The following is a 10439-nucleotide window of genomic DNA, read 5'->3' as shown; positions in this document are numbered from 1 at the left end:
TCAACAAAACTTGTATTGAGTGTTGATTAAGTCCTAGGCCTTGTGTTAGGCACACCAGAGAGTACAGAATAAGTCAGTTTCAGATCGTTCTTCACTTGACTTGATCCTTGAGGAACCTTGTTCCAACCAGAACACAAAGTTCCCACCTTATCTGTATCCTGGAGCTCTTGTTCCATTCATCCCAGGTGAGTCTATCTTCCCCTGTGCCTTCTCAGCAGTGCATTCCTATTGGAGGGGATCCAGATCTAGCACATTTCATCAACACGCACCATGTGTAAGGCACTGGGGGATAGGCTTAATGCATGGCCCTTGGGTTCAAGGAGTTTATTATAATATGCTATCCTTGTATTAGTCTGCTCTGGATGCCATAAAAAAATACCACAAACTGGGTGGCTTAAACAGAGATTGATTTTCTCACAGTTCTGCAGGCTGGAAGTCCAAGATCAAAGTGTTGGTAGGGTTGGTTTCTTCTGAGGCCTCTCTCCCTGGCTTGTAGATGGCTGCCTTCTTCCTGTGGTTCTCTTCTGGACACATATGTGTCCAAATTTCCTCTTCTTCTAAGGACACTAGTCACACTGGACCAGGGCCCACCCTAATGAACTCATGTAACCCTAACTACTTCTTTAAAGGCCCCATTTCTAAATACAGTCCCACTGTGATGTATTGGGGGTTAGAACTTCAACATATGAATTCTGGGGGGACACAGTTCAGCCCATAACACTCATGATTGTGGAGGCTTGGCAAATCCATAATCTGTAGGGTATTCTGGCAAGCTAGAGACTCAGGAAAGAATTGCAGTTTGTGTTCATAGGCGGTCTGCTGGCTGGATTTTCTCCTCTTCTGGAGAGGTTGGTCTTTTTCTATTAGGGCCTTCAAATGATTGGATGAAGCCCACCCACATTCTGGAGGACAATCTGTTTTACTCAAAGTCTACTGGTTTAAAGACTTTAAACATCCAGGAAATCAAGAAACATCAAGAATAATCACAGAAACATCAAGAATAATGTTTGAACAAATACCTGTGGCCCAGCCAAGTTGACACACAAAATTAGTCATCAGAGTCTTGATGGCCCCTTAGCTTCCCATCTGTGCCCACAGCCATCTGTCCAGATAGAAGAGCCCTGATCACCTTGCACTTGGGTAACTAATCAACTTCTGGTTCATTCTCCTCAGTAGCCAATTCTGTACTGATTATCCTATCTTATGGCAGTTCCTGTGGCCTCATAACTTGAATCCTAAGATTAGAATTCAAGCCTTCCACAAAATTTCCCTCCCCTTATATTTAACTTTCTTCATTTCTCATTGCCTTCTATTACAGAACCTTCAATCTAGCCAAGCCAGGCTGCCTGCCATCCTGCTCAGGAAGGGGTTCATTTCCATCTAAGCATCTACTTCTAGTTGGCATAGTCTTCTTCTGTTTCACCAATCTGTAGGTCCCTGTCTAAGGACCTGGCTCAAAAAACAACCTTCTTCCCCCACCCTTCCCACCTGATCACCGCTCTCCTCTAACTTCAGACTTACATTATCTCCTATCCTTCTCCCCTTGAATGTTTTGTGGCTCTGTGTGTGTGTGTATAGCTTGTCAAATAGATCGCACAGTCCTAAAACAGAAATCTTGTTTTCTATTTCTAGGTCATCCTCATCTCTGCCCAGGTCCATACAGAGTTTTTTTCATGGTGATTCTGCCATAACTATTGCAGAGAAACTCATTCTAGCTCATGGCTGATGGTAGACACATTTCTAGTGTGTTTCCCCAAGTCTGAGGGACTGAATCTGCCCAGGGTCAGACACCCAGTCCCTCAGCATCCCTCACTCAGGGCAACCACCAGGATTTGGTGGGTAGAAGAACACAGTGGGCTGAGGGTAAGGCATTACTCCTAACACTGCTTACAGAGGACTGCTGTTTGCTAGGAAGTTTTTCCAGCACTAAAACTGCCTTAAAAAAAATCTGCCCCCCCAATCCCCCCAAGGAAAAAGAATTTAAATTCAAACAGCCTTTACCCATATCCTCCCTCTGTCATTACCTCCCAGTTAGTGCTCAACGCCAATTGTCCATGAAATTCCACTGCTGCTGTTAATGAAATGAGGAGCATAAGAAGTTTGTGAACAGGAAGTGTCCGTGCAAACCTCCACCTGTTTCCCTCCTCACTTCCTACTTCCTGCTCCTGGTCTCCTCTGCCTCGACCTGCTCAGTTAGCCTCTAAATTGACCCCAAATCTTTCTTCACTGCCTCGGTTATTAGAAAAGGAAAAGATCTGCAGTGAGGTCCCCACTACAGAGTCTCCTTCCTTTAGACCTCTGTCTTGGAGAAAGCGCCTGACTTTGTTCCTGGCTCCATCACTACCTAGCCAGGGGACCTTGAGACTGACCTCTCAGAGCTTCGGCTTACCCTATTTGACATCAGGGCTGCTTATATTTAGTCTATCCATATCACAGAATTTTGAGGATCAGAATGAAGCAATGTATTTAAGAGTACTTGGAAAAGTAAATCATATATTGCGAAATAAAAAGACCTGCCTGCTATCAACAGACGGATTCCATTCTTTAGTCTTTGCTGTGAGGTCCTCTTCCAGCTACCTCTATCAGAATCCATTTATGGACTGGATTCCTCAGAAGGGCCTTTATTCCAGAATCCAAAGGCCAAGGGCTGAAGCCACCATATGCCTCCTTGTCAGGGACTTGGGCTGCGGGCCGGGCGGGGGTGGGGTGGGGGTGGGTGCTGCCCAAGGGACTTCCCATTTCACTTCCCATACAGCTCACCTTGGCTTCCTCCCTAGGGAATATCTCCCAGCCTCCCTATGTTAGCAGCCCTTCAGGAGTGAAGCCTGGCTGCTGAGCCAGGCCCCAGTGTGTGGGCCTCCTCTGTCCAAGTGCCAAGTGGCCCTGATGGCAACGTGGTGGCCAGGGACTCATTCTAAGCCCTGGGTCAGGTCTGCATCCTGAAGCAAAGCCATCATTAGCGAATGGCACTAGAGCCCTCCTCCTGGAATAGTGTCCCTCTGCAGTGGGACGAAGATAGGGCACCAGCAGCCCTTACTTACAGGGCAGCATTAGCTCAGCCTCTCCAAGTGTTTATACCTTTCATGATTCCCATTTCATAGAGGAAGGAAACTGAGGAACAAAGCAAAAATGGGATTTTCCCAGCTGTGAATGCTCCTACCATCTGCTGTTTCCCAGAATCTCAGGTAGTTTCAGCACTCACCAAGAAATCACAGCTCCAGTTCTGGGGACTTCACCAACATCTAGAATAAAGAGTTAGTTAAGCACAACCCCTGGCTAGACAGGCAGCCCTCTATTTGTCATTATATCCAGAAAAACTTCCAAGTGCTGCTGCTACAATCTCCCACAGTCTCTGCAGCCTGTTGGATGGCCAATAATTCGATGGTAGAGGTCTCAATTTCCTCCCAAGACATCCCCACCTCCTTCTCCAGTTGTCCTAGAGGAGAGGAGCAGTGTGGTTAAAGATGCTGAGCCCCTCGCCTCTTACATCTCCATGACTCAGCCAGTCTCCCGGGGTCCAGCTCTAAGCCTCTATGGGCCAGACCCATAAACGAACCAAAGAACCGCCCTGCAGGCAGCCAGCCTGAAGCTGCCCGAAGGCATTAGCCCTCCCCTTGGTAAAGCCCCAAGGCTTCCCGGGCCCTCTTGCTTCTCAGGGATCTAATTATATATCTAAAGGCAAGGTTAGTAGGAAGGGGTGGAACTTAAATTTTTACCCTACCCTGTGGCTGTGAGGTTCCAGAAAACTTCAGGTCTTGGTTTTTTTTTTTTTTTTTTTTTTAATAGAAGTATAGTTGATTTACAATGTTGTACCAATCTCTGCTGTACAGCAAAGTGACTCAGTTATACATATACAGACTTTCTTTTTTAAAATATTCTTTTCCATTATGATTTATCCCAGGAGATTGGATATAGTTCTCTGTGCTCTATGGTAGGACCTTGTTGTTTATCCATTCTAAATGTAATAGTTTGCATCTACCAAATTCCCAGTTCATCCCTCTCCCTCCCCCCTCCCCCCTCTCCCCCTCCCCCTTGGCAACCACAAGTCTGATCTCTATGTCTGTGAGCCTGTTTCTAGGTCTTGGGTTTTAAGACCAATTCCCAGTTGGTGGGTGGTCACCCCAGGGGAGGGACCCCAGTTCCTGTGTCCCCTCCAGGAAGGCTGTGCCTCCCTCCCTGCAACCCCATCTGTGCCCCAGGGCCCATCTCAGGTGTTGCCCTGTCCCGTTCCCCAGCTCACACTCCATCTCAGCAGCCAGAAGCTCTTAGTCCTGAGTTATTCACCTGTGAGACAGGAAGAGATTCACAATTAGCTGAGCACCAGCATGGAGGCTTTTAGGAGCTGCCACGCCCCCAGCACACTCCGATGTGTGGAATTGAAATGACCCATGCCAGTGATTAGATTAGGCGCTGAAGCCACCCAGCGTTCCACCCCAGCCCCTCCCTGTCCTGTCAGGGGGGTGATGTAGTTAAGTTTGTGCTTCATTTGGCAGAGGCCATAAAGTGGGAATTGCAGCCAGGCTTTCTGCTGGGCGGGAGGGGACTGCTGGGCAGTAGGTGGGCTCAATAGCAGGCAGTAGAGCTGGGGTGGGGAGCCCTTTGCTCGCCCTTTACCTCACCTTCTACCTCTCCCCAAGCCTAATGCCAGGCTCCAAAGACCTGGGGCCCACGAGGGCCTAGCAGGATTATCAGCCCTAATTGGTGTCACTAGGGACAGACCTGCATGTGGATGGCCAGCCCCCCGCCCAGTCATCTCACTCATCCTCCTTGGAGAGCCCCAGGCCGAGAGCAAGGGAGTTGAGCAGCTGTTGGCAGTGCTTTCCCTCCCCACCTCCCTGGTCCATCTTGGCTTCTCGGCTCTTCCCCATATGAGCCTCCCTCTGTCTCTGTCCCATCTGCCTCCTCCTGGGTGCTGACACCACAGGCTTTGAGGTCAGAAATGTTCATTTGTTCCATGATAGCATGGTTACTCAGAGCTGACATAGCTTTGGTCTCAGTGCAAACAGAGGCTGCCTGGAGTGCTGTCTTGAGACAGATTTTTTGGACAGAGGCAGGCTCTGCGGGAAAGAATGCTGTGATCAAATAGTGATGTCTGCCACAGGCAAGAGAAGGGTAAGAGGACAAGCAGAGCTAGTGTTCACTGAGGGTTTTGCCATGTGCCAAGCACTGTGCTGAGTGCTTAGGAGGTATTAGTCTAGGACCCCTAGAGAGCAGGGGGTTTAGGAGGTATTAGTCTAGGACCATGTGCCAAGCACTGTGCTGAGTGCTTAGGAGGTATTAGTCTAGGACCCCTAGAGAGCAGGGGGTTTATTGTGTTCACTGCTGTATTTCCAGTGCCTACAGCAGTGCCTGGCACACTGTAAACACTCAATCAATATGTCAATACGTGTTGCGTGAACTACACTGGGTTCAAATTCCAGCTCTGTCACTTATTAGCTATGTGATTTGGGGCAAGTCATTTAAACTCTGTGCCTCGGTTTCCTCATCTATACAATGTGATTAATATTAAACCTAGCTTATAGAACTATTATGAGAATTAAATGAGTTACTACATGTAGAAAAGTGTCTGACACTTGCAAAGTCTTTGATTGAATGATAGTCTTTATCCTTAGTATCAATATCCCCATTTCACAAGTAATCATATCACTGATGTTGTTGCAGACACTTTTCTAAGTGCTCTCTGTCTCTAATCTCATTGGATAGGTAATATAAAAATGAATAAACAGAAACCTCAATGAAAATCGAGTTGGGAGGTCAGAAGGAGGAGTTCTCACACCCTGGATGATAGCAGAGCCCTACAGGAAGAAGAAAAACTTTCTCTTCTAGTCTGGCAGGCGCTCAGCCAATGAAAAGCCACTATGCTTTGAACTCTCAATTCCTCCAATGGACTCTACATTTACTATAGCCCTCCCAGCTTCCTTTCCCCCTCTATAAAAGAGTTCTCCTCTGTTTGTTGCACAAGACTTACACATGGCTCACCATGCTTGCAGACCCCAAATTACAATTCTTTGCTGATCCTGAATAAACCCATGTACTGCTGAAGAAATAACTGTCTATTTGTTTAAGGTCAATGATAGATAGATAGATAATACTACGGTTATTATGAGGATTATATATATTATGAGATGCATATATAATGAGATATCATAGTATCTACAGTGTCCCTTGGTATCTGAGGGGAATTGGTTCCAGGACCCCACCCCCGTGGATACCAAAATCTGTAAATGCTCAAGTGTCTTACAGTCAGTCCTCTGTATCTGCAGGTTCCACATCCGTAGATACAGAAGGCTGACTGTATAATCCTCATAATAACCCTAGTATTATCATTCCCATTTCAGTTAAAGAAACTGAGGCACAGAGAGGTTAAATAAGTTGCCCAAGACCATTAAGCTAGCAAGTGACAAAGCTAGCATCCAAATCTTAAGAGTCTGGGTCCAGATTCTTGGGCTCTCTGCTAAAGTCAGGCACACTCTGGCTCCAGAGCTTACACCCTTGACCATTACTTTTTAAAAGAAGCTTAAATTTGCCAACCTTATATATAAATAGAGGAGGGACCAGTGTTAGAAGTTGGGAGTTTGAATTCCAACTCCACCGCTCATTGGGTTCATGACCTTGGCAAGTTATCTCAGAATGTCAACTTTTTTCTCATCTGTAAATTCTGAGAAAGAGCTCTTTTGCTGAGGTGCTGTGAGGATTGAAATAGGATTTATGAAATTCGGGGCTCAGTGTTTTACATTGGAGGCAATGAGAATGATATAAGCTACTACTATTATTATTGTTAGTATTATTATTATTAATCTTTCCACAGGGCTGTTATGAGAGCAGAGATCATATACATAATAATGCTATGAAAATTCTAAAGATGTCCTACTCAGAGCATTGTCCCTGCATCTGCAGCAGCAGCGGTACCGGGAACTGGTTAGAAATACAGAATCTTGGGCTCTAAATTGGAATCTGAATTCTAACCAGATCCCAGATGATTCACTTGCTTATAACAGTTGGAGAAGGGTGGATCTAAAGAATGATGAAGGGAAAGGGGGACGGTCTGAGTTCTGGGAAGGGGACACACAGGAGTCCCGGGAGCTGGGGCTTCTCGGGCAGTTCAGCGTCACGTGGAGCCTGCCTCCGCTACAAGGGCAGCCAGGCCCCCCAGGCACCTGCCAATCACTGCACTCCACTCGGTAATCTGCCCTCCCCACAACCGGAGCAGCCAAACACTCAGTGCAGCTGGGTGGCTGAATTACAGGCTGTGGGCAGATGCCAGAGATGACTCTGTGTGTGCCGTCCAAAGAGAGAGGGCAGTGAAGGGAAAAGAAGGCCCCTTCCACTGCCCTCCTCCCCCTGACAGCAGACACCCTCTTTTCTGGAGAACCAGGCTGCCGACACCAACCATCAGGTGGCCCCTTTCCCCCAGAGCCCACTCGCCGTGGAGCAAACTCAATGCAGCAAACTCCTGAGCCCTCCTGCCGGCCAGGTCATGGCCACGGTGTCTCCATGGACCTCCATTGTGTGAATCCTTCCCCTCGCAGGAGGGGCTTCCTCTAACGGATTGGCCTCTGACAGATATAGCAGGTTTGTTCACCCCAATCCTCGCCACTCCCCAGAGCTTGGCGCCTCAGAACACGGGGCCAAGGTAGACCTGCGACCAGAGCTGCAGTCGCCCTAACCGTATCTGGCATGTAATCACAGGCCCGCACAGAGTAGGGCACTGGGAGTTCTGGATGAAGGAACATGTGCTCCAGTTTCCCCAGAAGGCAGCCGGCCAAGCTGCGGTGGGGCAAGCGCTTTGCTGCCATCTTGTATCAAATCGCTGGGCGCCGGGGGTGGGGACGGGAAGAACCCCAGGTGACAAGGTGCGCCGTGCTGCTGTCACCGCTCATTGCCTGCCTCCCAGAGGTGCCAGTTCTGGGAGGAGGCGACGCTCAAGTGGAGACGATGCTCTGTCTCCCCACCCAGGTCTCCCTGCCGCCATGTCTCAGCCCCAGTCGCGGGGAGGGATGAAAGCTCTCTCCAACTCCCAGACCTTCCCTGGCTGGTGATATTTCAAATACCCATTAGGTTTTATGGGGCACTGATTCCAAGTGATGGCTCTGGGGCTGCACTCCAAGACCTTAGGTCTCCCCTGCACCCTGCTAATCCTTCTGGGCATTTGGCCTGTTTCTCCCTCGCCCTCTGCCCTCTTGCCTTTCAGCCACCATGACACTCTGCCTACTCCCTGAACTTGACCCTTGAGGGTAACTGAGCAGAGCTCAGGCTTGTCACTGTGGCTTTGTAAATCTGGGGTCCCCTGCGCTGCCTCTTTGAGCAGCAGGGTGTGTGTGTGTGAGTCTGAGGGAGTCACTCAAATTTGGAAGGGAATTAGACCATCTCGTTCAAAGCTCTCATTTTGTAGATGAGGCTGGGAGAAAATAACAATAAACCATAGATAGTGATAAAGATGATGGTAATGATACTGAATACTGACAGCTACCACCTATGGGATAGTTACTAAATGTGAGAACTTCCCATATTGCACATAAGTTAGTCCTCCTGATAATCTTACAGGGTCAGGTAAATTTACAGATACAGAAACAGAGGCCCAGAGAGGTTAAATAACTTGCCTAACATCACATAGTGAGTAAGAGAAAGAGTAGAATTTGAGCTCAGGATTATCTGACTTAACACCTATTAGCTTTAGTATCTAGATGTCAGTATCTAGATGCATCTAGTATCTCTAGAGTTTAGGGAGGTGGTGATGATCACCGGGGCCCTCCCTGTCGCAGGGAGCTGTGGCAGAGTTAAATCAGCTCCTGAGCGGGTGGCAGCTGCAAACATGAGGGGTTATTAGTCTCAAGTGCAGAAGCCAGAGGAGAGCTGGGGTCTTCTGTTTCCCAATGCAGTGCGCCTCCCCGAGGTTAACCCTGCTGGGAGAGAGGCCCTGCCCCCGTGCCGTCAGGTTAGAAGATGCACACACCACCCTGGACAAGAATCCTGAGGACCCCCTGTGCTCCCCTGCCCAGGTTGAAGCGAAGCTGGTGGGAAGGGTAGGGGAAGGGGTCAGATATGGGGCTGGGCTACCGCAGGTCAAGTCAGGATGGGCCAGGTCCGGATTTAAGGAGGAGGCTAAGAAGGCTGGCACTGTGGTGTGACAAGCCATGCTGCTCCGGGGAGGTGGTGGAGCTAGCGGGGGCTGGAGTAGAGGGTGCAGGGCTCAGGGGTGCCCAGGGCTGGGAGCCTTCTCTTTCAAAGAAAATAAAGAAGATGATGGGGAGAGAGTCATCCAGGGCTAAATTCAAATCCTGGCTCCATCATTTAATGACTCTGTGACCTTAGAAAAGTTAAATAATTCTCTGAGCCTCAGTTTACTCATCTGTAAAATATGGATACTTCTGCGAAAAATGCCATTGGTAATTTGTTAGAGAAATGCAAATCAAAACCACAGTGAGGTATCACCTCACACCGGTCAGAATGGCCATCACCAAAAAATCTACAAACAATAAATGCTGGAGAGGGTGTGGAGAAAAGGGAACCTTCTTGCACTGTTGGTAGGAATGTAAAGCACTGGAGGATTTTGATAGAATAGCCCCATTTTTCTTCCCTTCTGCTAATGCCATTAATTCACTCACCCAACAAATATTTATTGAGCATCTACTATGTAACAAGCACTCTTCTGGGTTCTGGGAATTCAACAATCAACACAGCAGATTAAAAAAATTCCCTGCCTATAAAGGATAGTCTCTTCAATAAATGGTGTTGGGAAAACTGGATATTCACATGCAAAAGAATGAAATTGGACTCCTATCTTACATCACTCCCAACAATTCACTTAAAATGGATTAAGGACTTAAATACAAGACTTGAAAGCAGAAAATTCCTAAAAGAAAACACAGGGGAAAAGCTCCTTGACATTGGTCCTGGCAATGATTTTTTTGGATATGACACCAAAAGCACAATCAACAAAAGCAAAAATAAACAAGTGGGACTACATCAAACTAAAAAGCTTCTGCACAGCAAAGGAAACAACAAAATGAAAAGGCAACCTATGAAATGGGAGAAAATATTTTCAAACCATATTACCTGATAAGGGATTAATACATAAAATATATAAGAAACCCGTACAACTTAGTAGCAAAAACAACAAATAACCTGATGACAAATGGACAAAGGACTTGTATAGACATTTTTCTAAAGAAAATGGCCAACAGGTACATGAAAAAGTGCTCAACATGACTAACCATCAGGGAAATGCAAATCAAACTACAATGAGATATAACTTCACATCACACCTGTTAAGATGGCTATTATCAAAAGATAGGAAATAAGTGTTGGTGAGGATGTAGAGAGAAGGGAACCTTTGTACATTGTTGGAGGGAATGTAAATTGGTACAGCCACTATGGAAAACATTACGGAGGTTCTTTAAAAAATTAAAACAGAACTACCAGGGCTTCCCTGGCGGCAC

This window comes from Balaenoptera musculus, chromosome 8 (genome assembly GCF_009873245.2).
Source record: "Balaenoptera musculus isolate JJ_BM4_2016_0621 chromosome 8, mBalMus1.pri.v3, whole genome shotgun sequence".
Classification (NCBI taxonomy): Eukaryota; Metazoa; Chordata; class Mammalia; order Artiodactyla; family Balaenopteridae; genus Balaenoptera; species Balaenoptera musculus.
This window is presented reverse-complemented; position numbering follows the sequence as displayed.